The sequence below is a fragment of the Mustela lutreola genome, chromosome X, assembly GCF_030435805.1.
Source record: "Mustela lutreola isolate mMusLut2 chromosome X, mMusLut2.pri, whole genome shotgun sequence".
Taxonomy (NCBI): domain Eukaryota; kingdom Metazoa; phylum Chordata; class Mammalia; order Carnivora; family Mustelidae; genus Mustela; species Mustela lutreola.
The window spans coordinates 63,647,596-63,658,340 of NC_081308.1; the positions used below are offsets into that span (position 1 = coordinate 63,647,596).

Consider the following 10,745-nt stretch of genomic DNA (forward strand, 5'->3'; position numbering starts at 1 on the left):
AAAAAGAAGAAGGACAATAAACAAGTGTTGACAAGGATGGGGAGAAAACTGCTGGTGGAAATGTAAAATGGTGTGACTGATTTAGAAAACCGTGTTAACGGTTCCTCAAAATGTTAATCATATAGTAACCATATATGACCCAAAAAGTAGAAACGACTCTAAAATGTCCATCAACTGATAAAGGAGATAAGGTACTGTGAAACTGAATAAAGGAAACCTCGTTTAAAATGCAGCATGTGGGGCACCTGGGTGGCTCAGTGGGTTAAAGCCTCTGCCTTCGGCTCAGGTCATGATCCCAGGGTCCTGGGATCGAGCCCCATGTCGGGCTCTCTGCTCAGCTGGGAGCCTGCTTCCTCCTCTCTCTCTGCCTGCTTCTCTGCCTACTTGTGATCTCCGTCTGTTAAATAAATAAATAAAATCTTTAAAAAAATGCAGTCATGTGTACTCGCTTGGGCAGCACATATACTAGAACTTGGAACGACACAGAGAAGATTAGCACCGGCTGCTGTTCAAGGATGACCCGCAAATTCATGAAGCATTCCATACTTTATTTTTTAAAAATGAAATGAAATAAAAAGCTGCCAGGAAGCCAGAAGGGGGAGCTCTCATGCCATGCCACTCCCTGTACCCCTTTGCAGACCCAAGGGTAAGAAACTTCCTTTACCCTCCCAGCGGGATGGAGGAAGATTTTCTTTTTGCCCAGCAATGGCCCAGGCAATGAGAGACTACCGCAACTCAACCAGTGAAAAGCCACTATGCTTCAAACTCCCAGTTTACTCCAATGGACTTTTTGTTTATAACAGCCCCTTCCCAACACCCCCCTTTTCTCTACAACAAAGCAGTCCTCTCTTGTTCTCCCATCTTGCCTATGGCAAGAGCTGGCTTGCCCTGAAATGCAATTCCTCTGCTACTCCCAACTAAACCCCTTCGCTGGTACAATAACTGACTATTTTACTTTCAAGGTCGACCGTGCATTTGTACAATGGAATACTAATCAGTCATAAAAAGGAATGAACTAGGTACTGATAGATGCTCTGACATGGATAAACCTTAAAAACACTATGCTAAGTGAAAGAAGCAGGGCAAAAAGTCGCATATTGTATCATTCCATTTATATGAACTATCCAGAGTGGGCAAATCCACAGAAAGTAGATTATTGGGTGCTGGGGGCCAAGTGGAAGGAGAAGTGGAAAGTGACTGCTCACCAGTACGGAGTTCCTTTTTGGTAAGAAACAAATGTTCTGGAATTAGATAATGGTCACAGTTCCATAACCTTGTGAACATACTAAAAAATACTGAGTTATATACTTTAAAATGGTGGGCTTTATGGTATGTGAATTACATCTCAATTAAAAAAAACTAATGCTAAATGAAAGCATCCAGATGGAAAAGGCTATATAATATATGATTCCACTCATATGAAATCTCTAGAAAATATAAGTCAATAGAGACATAAAGAAGATTAGCTGTTGCTTAGAGCTAGGGGTGGGAAAGGGGAATGACTGAAAAGGTATAAGAGATCTCATAGCCTGATGGAAACATTCTAAAATTGGATTGTGGTCATGGTTGCACAATTATATAAATGTATTTAAAAAATCACTGAATCGTATACCTTTATGCTATGTAAATTATACCTCAATAAAGCTGTTGATAAAAAAAGAAAATATAAATAAACTAGAGCTTCTTAGGGAAATGGCAGGTCTGGGGCAAGAACTATACATGTAAGCTTTGTGCCAGAAATCAAGCAAATATGGAACCCTAATGAATAATGTCAGAGGAATATAAGCAGCAAAGTTCTGGTAAAATAAAGGATGATTCAAGCATTAACAAGAATAATGAATTCAATCAGTTGAAACCCACTGAACACATTAAAAAAATGAGTTCACAATGATAGAGAAAAAAACACAATTCATTAGATATCACTGAAAATAACTAGGGCACCAACTCTTTATTCTGAAAATTGTCAATCAAGTCCAAGATCAAGAATTAAGCATTTCTCACTGCCTTCCCTTTAAAGGTAATCCTACAGCCATAGTTGAGGACAGAAAGTTTACTTTCAGAAACTAATTAATATAGAAGATAAAATTAGGAAATCACCATTTTGAAACTCTTAGTAAAATAATTAATTTTGCCAATCATCGTCGATAGATTTGACCATTAGATAAAACATCATAATGAAGGAATCAGGTATCACCTATGCGTTAATAGACCTGTGCCTCCAGATGTGATTCAAAGTGAATTACACAGCAACCTCTGTGAAGTATTCTTGACAAAAAAAAGTTTAGTTTGAGTATCATCAAACTTCTAAAGCTAACGTCCATTATAGACAAATATGGAGTACAGAGGAACAAAGTAAATGACAGAATAAGAAAGCAAACAGACAGGGGCGCCTGGGTGGCTCAGTGGGTTAAGGCCTCTGCCTTTAGCTCAGGTTATGATCCCAGGGTCCTGGGATAGAGCCCCACATCTGGCTCTCTGCTCAGCAGGGAGCCTGCTTCCTCCACTCTCTCTGCCTGCCTCTCTGCCTACTTGTGATCTCTGTCTGTCAAATAAACAAATAAAATCCTTAGAAAAAAAAAAAAAAGAAAGCAAACAGACAAATCCACAATGTAGGATTTTCTATAGGAAAACTGATCCACTTTCTGCAATAAGCCAATGGCTTGAAAAAAACAAGTGAGGTACAGACTGCTTTAGATTAAGAAAGACTTAAGAGGGGTGCCTAGGTGGCTCAGTGGGTTAAAGCCTCTGCCTTTCAGCTGGGGTCATGATCTCAGGGTCCAGGGATCAAGCCCCCGCATCGGGCTCTCTGCTCAACAGGGAGTCTGCTTCCCCCTTTCTCTCTGCCTACTTGTGATTTCTGTCTGTCAAATAAATGAATAAAATCTTTAAAAAAAAGAAAGACTTAAGAGATAATAACTATCTTACATAACTGAAACTTTGTACCCCTTGACTAACTTTTCCCACCTTCCTCCTCTCCCCTTTGACTGTGGAGAATATTTCATAAGTCTATCAAATCACCAAGTTACACATCTTAAATACATACAAGTCTGAATTGTCAATTATAGTTTGTTTCAGTCCATCCAGGCTGCTATACCAAAATACCACACATTAGGTGGCTTATAAACAACGGAAATTTATGTCTCTGAATTCTAGAGGCAGGGAATTCTAAGATCAGAGCATTGGCAAATTAAGTATCTGCTGAAAGCCTGCTTCTGGCTCATAGATAACTCTCCCTCTCTTTTTTTTTCCCCTAAGATTTTACTTACTTATTTGAGAGAGGGCGAGAGAGATCACAGAGATTGAGGGAGAAGCAGACTTGCCGCTGAGTGGAGAGCCCAATGTGGGGCTCGATCCCAGGACCCCGAAATCATGACCTGAGCCAAAGGCAGATGCTTAACTGACTGAACCACCCAAGTGTCCTGACTCTCTTTTTGCTGTGTTCTCACATGGTGAAATGGGTGAGGCATTTTTCTGGGGTCTCTTTTAAAAAAGCATTAATCCCATTCATCAGGGCTCCATTCTCATGATCTAATCCCCTCCCCAAACCCCCACCTCTTTTTACCATTACGGGGAGGGGGGAGGCTAGATTTCAAAATATGTTCAACATAAACATTTAAGTCTATAGCAACCTCAATAAAGCTGGGGAATAAATGAGATCATAACCAAATGTAATGGATGGACCTTGTTTGGATTCTTATATGAAAAAAAACCCCAACTTTTGGACTATTTTTAAAGATAATCTGGTAACTTTTATAATGGGGTATTTTTATAATAGGGTATTAGATTCTATTAAGGCATTATTAACTGTTTTATTTGTTTATGTGACAGAGAGAGACACAGCAAGAGGAGTGGGAGAGAGAAGAGCAGGCTCCCTACTGAGCAGGACCCTGGGATCATGACCTGAGCTAAAGGCAGATGCTTAATGGCTGAGCCACCAAGGTGCCCCAGGAATTATTAATTTTGTAAGATAGCATGACAGCATGGTTATACAAGAAAATGTCTACCTTTGAGACATGCCTATGAAATGAGCAGGGATGAAATAACGTGATGCCTGGGATTGGCTTTAAAATACTTCAGCAAGGGCGCTTGGGTGGCTCAGTCATTGAGCATCTGTTTTCAGCTTGGGTCGTGATCCCGGGATCTAGCCCCGCATCGGGCTCCCTGTTCGGCTGGAGGCCTGTTTCTCCCTCTCCCACTCCCCGTGCTTGTGTTCCCTCTCTCCCTGTGTTTCTTTTTTTTTTTTTTTTTTTTTAAAGATTTTATTTATTTATTTGATAGAGAAACAGTGAGAGAGAGCATGAGCAAGGAGAAGGTCAGAGAGTGAAGCAGACTCCCCATGGAGCTGGGAGCCTGATGCGGGACTCGATCCCGCGACTCCGGGATCATGACCTGAGCCGAAGGCAGTCGTCCAACCAACTGAGCCACCCAGGCGTCCCTCTCCCTGTGTTTCTAAATAAATAAATAAATAAATACTTCAGCAATTTTTTTTTTTAGATTTTATTTATTTCAGAGAGAGAGCAGGGGGGAAGGGCAGGGGAGAGGGAGAAGCAGATTCCCCACTGAGCAGGGAGCCTGTCGCAGGGCTGGATCCCAGGACTCCGAGATTATGACCTGAGCCAAAGGCAGATGCCTAACCGACTGAGCCACCCAGGTGCTCCCAGCAAATTTTTAAAAAAGAAAGAAAGGACAGAAAAAGAGAAAAAAGAGATAGCTGAAACACGATCAGCTAAATCTTAATAGTTATTGAATGTGGTTAATGGGTATATGAGGATTCATTTTCAGTATCTGCTTTACTTATAAGTACATTTGAAAACACTTAATAATCTTTTAAAGATTTTATTTATTTATTTGACAGAGAGAGAGAGAGAGAGAGAGACAGAGCAAAAGAGGGGAATACAAGCAGGGGGAGGGGGGAATGGAAGAGGGAGAGGGAGAAGCAGACTTCCCACTGAACAGGAAGCTTGTAGCAGGGCTCAATTCCAGAACCTGGAGGGCGGGGATCAAGACCTGAGCTGAAGGCAAGCTCTTAACAACCAAGCTGCCCAGGCGCCCCTGAGAAGAGCCCTCTGATTCTAACGCAGGTCTCTTCTGTGAGGCCTTTCTTGACCTCCAATATTTAGTCTTCTTTGGTTTTTTTTTAACCTTTTTTTTTAAAGATTTTATTTATTTATCAGAGAGAGAGAGCTAGCACAGGCAGACAGAGGCAGAGGGAGAAGCAGGCTCCCCACCGAGCAAGGAGCCCGATGCGGGACTCAATCCCAGGACGCTGGGATTAGGACCCGAACCGAAGGCAGCTGCTCAACCAACTGAGCCACCCGGGCATCCCAGTCTTCTTTGGTTTTTTGAACCTTATTCTCCTAGCATATATGGTCTGGGTTCTGACTGGCAACATTTAGAGTCTTTGCTTAGGTTTGAACTCCAGTTCCCCGGAACCCTGTTACTGGGATTCCTAGAGCCTTAATATGAGTCCTTCCGTGCTCTCGCTGCTCTCTTTCCCACAGACACCTCACACCTCGGAGTCACTGCCACAGGGCACAACACTTGAAGAGGCACTCCCTCTCCGGTTCAAGCAAGTGTTAGATGGGCACCACAGGCCCCTCATTTGTCTCACCCTAGTTCTGGCCCTGGTCCCTCCTCAGACCTTACAGTCCTAGCATTAAAGTCCTTTCTTTTACCACCTTACCTTTTAGCACCCTCAGCTCTGTTTCATTCACTCACATCCACCTAAGTCCCCTTTCATGCTCAGCATACTGGAAAATGTAACTGTCTCCATTTGCAAGCGGAAAATTGGCTCTGGTTGTGGGCCCTGGTTGCTAAGTATAAAAGCAGCGCTGATGTTACACCCATCACAGATGTGGAAATAGCTAAATTTTTCAGTGAAATTAGACTGAAGAACAAGTACCCTCAAATCCTAAAAGCTCTTGAAAGCACTCAGCACATCCCTTCAAACCACCATTAAGCATCCACCTACCTTTTCTTCCTCTAATCAAGACTGCCTTTCTCTCAAGTACTAGCACTTACATTAAGATTTAAAAACTTATTCGGTTGAAAAAAATTATTCAATTGTATTTTAATAGCTAATATCACAAAAAAATCATCTCATTGCTGATGTGTAGTGTTTCATTTTTGCTGTGGGTTAAACAGGCTTTCCTCTGCTATTTGGAACTATAACTACCACTTATAAATGGTTTCTCTGGTAAAATTGTCCTAAACTCCAAATTGCTAATTTAAATAAACTTAAAACACATGATGACAAAAGAACTAAACATTTACCTTTCCAATCATGTACAAGCTGTATTTTACAGTACCAAATAGATTTAGTCAATAAGGAAAATCCTTTACAAGAGAATTCCAGCTAATGGCTGTAGAAGGGATTACAAGACTAGAAAAATCACCAGTTTGAAACCCCATATGAAAGAGCTGATTCGGGGCACCTGGTGGCTCAGTCCTTATGCGTCTGCCTTCAGCTCAGGTCATGATCCCAGGGTCCTGGGATGGAGACCTGTGTTGGACGCCCTGCTCAGCAGGAAGCCTGTTTCTCGCTCTCCCACTCCCCCTGCTTGTGTTCCCTCTCTTGCTGTGTCTCTCTCTGTCAAATAAATAAATAAAATCTTTAAGAAAAGAAAAGAAAAGAGCTGATTCAAATGTGATCATCAATGGATGCTAAAACCAATAGAAGAAAGACAAATAAGGAAGGAAATTTACAATGTAAGAACTCAGAGGTTACCAAGCTGCACTCACCAATTACAACATCATTAAAAGTGGAATGACCAGACATTGGAATAGCAATGTGTGAAGGTTTGAATTCAAATGGAAAAGAGTACAGCATTCTCCAAGAATGGAAAACAGAGTTTAGAATGACTGAGATACAGAGTTTAAGTAAATGGAGCTGAGGCAGGAGCAAGACGTAAGGCCTTGTAAGCTATGCAAAGAAATTTGAACTTTCTCTTAATGGGACTAGGAAGTCACTGAAGGGCGTGTTTTATTTATTTTTTAATAATTTAAAAATTTTTTATGGGGCACCTGGGTGGCTCAGTGGGTTAAAGCCTCTGCCTTCAGGCTCAGGTCATGATCCCAGGGTCCTGGGATCGAGCCCCGAGTCGGGGTCTCTGCTCGGCAGGGAGCCTGCTTCCTCCTCTCTCTCTCTCTAAGCCTGCCTCTCTGCCTACTTGTGATCTCTGTCTGTCAAATAAATAAATAAAATCTTTTTTAAAAAACAAATAATTAAAAATAAAAATTTTTTCATAAACATATAATGTATTATTAGCCCCAGGGGTACAGGTCTGTGAATCGCCAGGTTTACACACTTCACAGCACTCACCATAGCACATACCCTCCCCAATGTCCATAACCCAACCCCCCCTCCCAACTCCCCACCCCCGGCAACCCTCAGTTTATTTTGTGAGATTAAGAGTCTCTTAAGGTTTGTATCCCTCCCGATCCCATCTTGTTTCATTTCTTCTTTTCCTACCCCCAGCCCCCCCACATTGCATCTCCACTTCCTCATATCAGGGAGATCATATGATAGTTGTCTTTCTCTGACTGACTTATTTCACTAAGCATAGTATGAAGGGTGTGCTTTAGAAAGTATTTCCTGGCTGTAGTATGGAGAATGATTTGGGGGTAGGAGAGAGTGGGGTGGGTAGATGAATTAGGAGACAGTGCAATCGTTCAGGTGAGAGGTGACGCTGGTCTGGGTTAGGGTAGTGGCAGTAGGAATACAAAGAAGTATATGGATTCAATGCATATTTAGCAAATGGTCCCAAAAGGATTTGATGGTAGAATAACTACAGGGAGGGCGATATGAAGGCTTCAGGCTTGGGCAACTGAGTTGACATTGGTGCCATTCAGAAAGATTAAAAAAAAAAAAAAAAAAACAAGAGGAGGCACAAGATTAGAGGGGGGGGGGAGAATGAGCTCACTATGGGAAATGGTGAGTCTGAGGTTCCTATGTAAATAGGCAGATACATACAGAGTCCAAAGCTCAGGAGAGAGGTCTGGATCAGACATACATTTGTGTGAGGAGATGTATTGTACAATCAGTTGAAGCCATGAGAATGCGTAAGATGACCCTAATAAAAAACAATAAAACATAACACATGTCCCTGGAGCCCCTTCTCTTCCACCCCTTGCAATCCCAGGCCAACAGCAGAAGAGAAGCCACATCACTGCATTCAAGCATAGGAGGTGAGGGCCCACAGCCAGCACAGGCCCGCAGGAGGTCAGCCTGTATGAAAGGGAAGAAGAGGAGATAACAGGCACTGAAGGAGAATATGAATTTGTAGAGAGCACTTGGGGCACTGGCGTGGCTCAGTGAGTTGAGCATCTGACTCTCAGTTTTGGTGCGGGTCATGATTTCATGAATCGTGGGACCGAGCCCTGCACTGGGCTCCGCACTAAGTGTGAAGTCTGCTGAAAGATTCTCTTCCTCCACACCTTCCCTCACTCACACATGCTCTCTCTCTCTCAAATAAAATAAATCTTTGAAAAAATCATAGAGCATTCATCCATGCTGTCCAATTAACCCTTTACTATATTGTCTTGTGTTGAACTATTCTTCAGGAAATGCCTCACACGCATGTCTAATCTTCTCAGTAAAACTGTAAGCTCCTCATGAAGTTTTTGAAAAAAATGCTTTTCTATCCCTCACTATATGTACAGAAGTCAAGGGGGCTGTTTAAGATCAGGAGGCTTAGTTGTTGACTACAGAAAAACAACCTCTTAGGTAGTCAGTATCTTTGCGGTTAAGCATCACAACCGTCAAGGGTATTCAAACTAGCCAATCTGATGATTAGCTGGATTATATGCCAATGTATTGATTTACAAAGGGAAATAAGTTTATCTCAAAGACCAGGACAGGATAATCTGTACAGGGCAGTCTCTCTAGGGGAGAAGGCATATTCAGTGGGCCAGACTATATATTAAAATGTTGATATGGGGTGCCTGGGTGGCTCAGTCAGTTAAGTGTCTGCCTTCAGCTCAGGTCATGATCCCAGGGTCCTGGGATCCAGCCTGGTGTCAGGCTCCCTGCTCAGCAGGAACCCCGCTTCTCCCTCTTCCTCTGTCCCTGCTCATTGCTTGTACGTGCGCGCGCTCTCTCTCAAATAAATAAATAAAAATATAAAAAAACAAAAACCAGGTTGGGTGCCTGGGTAGCTCAGTTGGTTGAGCGACTGCCTTTAGCTCAGGTTATGATCCTGGGGTCCTGGGATCAAGTCCTGCACCGGGTTCTCTGCTCGGTGGGGGTCTGTTTCTCTCTCTGACCTTTCCCCTCTCATGCTCACTCGCTCTCATTCTCTCACTCTCTCAAATAAATAAATAAAATCTTTTTAAAAAAGGTTATTTTTTTTAAAGAAAGAGAGCATGCACAGGTAGAGGTGGGGGAGGGACAGAAGGAAAGGGTGAGAGAGAATCCTAAACAGGCTCCACACCCAGCATGGACTCAATCTCACAACCCTGAGATCACAACCTGAGCCAAAATCGAGTTAGACCCTTCACTGACTGAGCCACCTACTTGCCCATGAGTACCTCTTTTAAAACAAGAGGAGTTTATATCCATAAAGGATATATGCCCACTAAATTATACAAACCTGATAAACTGTCTTTCTCTACTCAAGATATTTCTATAAAAAGCCCACCTAACTAGAATGGGAGATGATAGAATTGGTGAAATGAAACTTATTCTTACTTGTAATGTTTTAATATTTTTAAGAAGGAGAAATATTCACATATTACCTAAAAACATTAAAATAAAAATAAAAATATTTAAAATAAACAACAAAAAGGACACCCAGAAAAGGCTAAAGAAGCAACACATCATTCTTTCCCTTTCCAGGCTCCTTACAGATAATAACCCTTCACCCCTCACTATCTCCAATGGAGAAGTTATAAAGCCGTTGAATAAATTAGGATTTCTTTGCAGTATTACATTTCATTCTCTTCTTCTTGAGACTACACTCTCTGGTCTTTGATGAAAACTTAAAAAATAACCTAGTCTCATTAAATGAAAACTTAGAAGCTTCTCCTTAGGGTAGGTTAATTCTGTACATATATGCTTTCCAATAGCTACCTTTATCCACTACATTTAATTTTACTTTGTTTTAAGACAACGACCTTTTCCAATCCTTATTTGCAATTCTGAGAACACCTTTCTATAAGGCACCTTTCTTCCCTTTAATAAGTTGTATAAGTATTTGCTGACTCTGATATAGCAGATTTAAAAAGAAGGGTGCATTAATAGGAGGTTTTGTCAGACAGATTTTTGAAGCTTGAACTAGTTGACCCCTAAAGTCCCTTAGATTCAATGAAGGTTCTGTGATTAAGGTAGAATAGTCTAGGGTCTTTGAAACATTTTTCTTTGCCCTGCACCAAGGAGGATATAGACTGAGCAAGACTGGCCAATTTCCAATCAAGAATAAGTTTGGACTTTGTGAAAGACCTCCATCTTACAATAAACAAGCCTTTCTATGATCTTGAAGCTCTAACCCTATGAAAAAACTAGCCATTGGATCTATTTTTTTGTATTGTGACAGGTCTGTTTATTCAGATCCTATGTACAACAGCAGCTGAAGGCAGATGAATAGCAGCCACCTTTATCTGGTGGATTGACTTAAACATGAGAGAAAGTCTCAAGTCAGGCTGAAAAGATTTGAGCTCTACCCTCCTTTTTAAAAAAAAAATGAGGATAACTATTTTTAAAAAGATTTTATTTATTTATTTGAGAGAAAGAGAGAGAGAGAACATAA

General features: G+C 41.5%; 1 non-coding gene across 1 annotated transcript; it reads left to right on the forward strand.

The window, feature by feature from the left end:
* Nucleotides 1–441: 441 nt before the first annotated feature.
* Nucleotides 442–550, forward strand: LOC131822362 (U6 spliceosomal RNA). Its single transcript, XR_009350234.1, has one exon. It is a non-coding gene; the product is annotated as a U6 spliceosomal RNA (small nuclear RNA).
* Nucleotides 551–10,745: the final 10,195 nt, after the last annotated feature.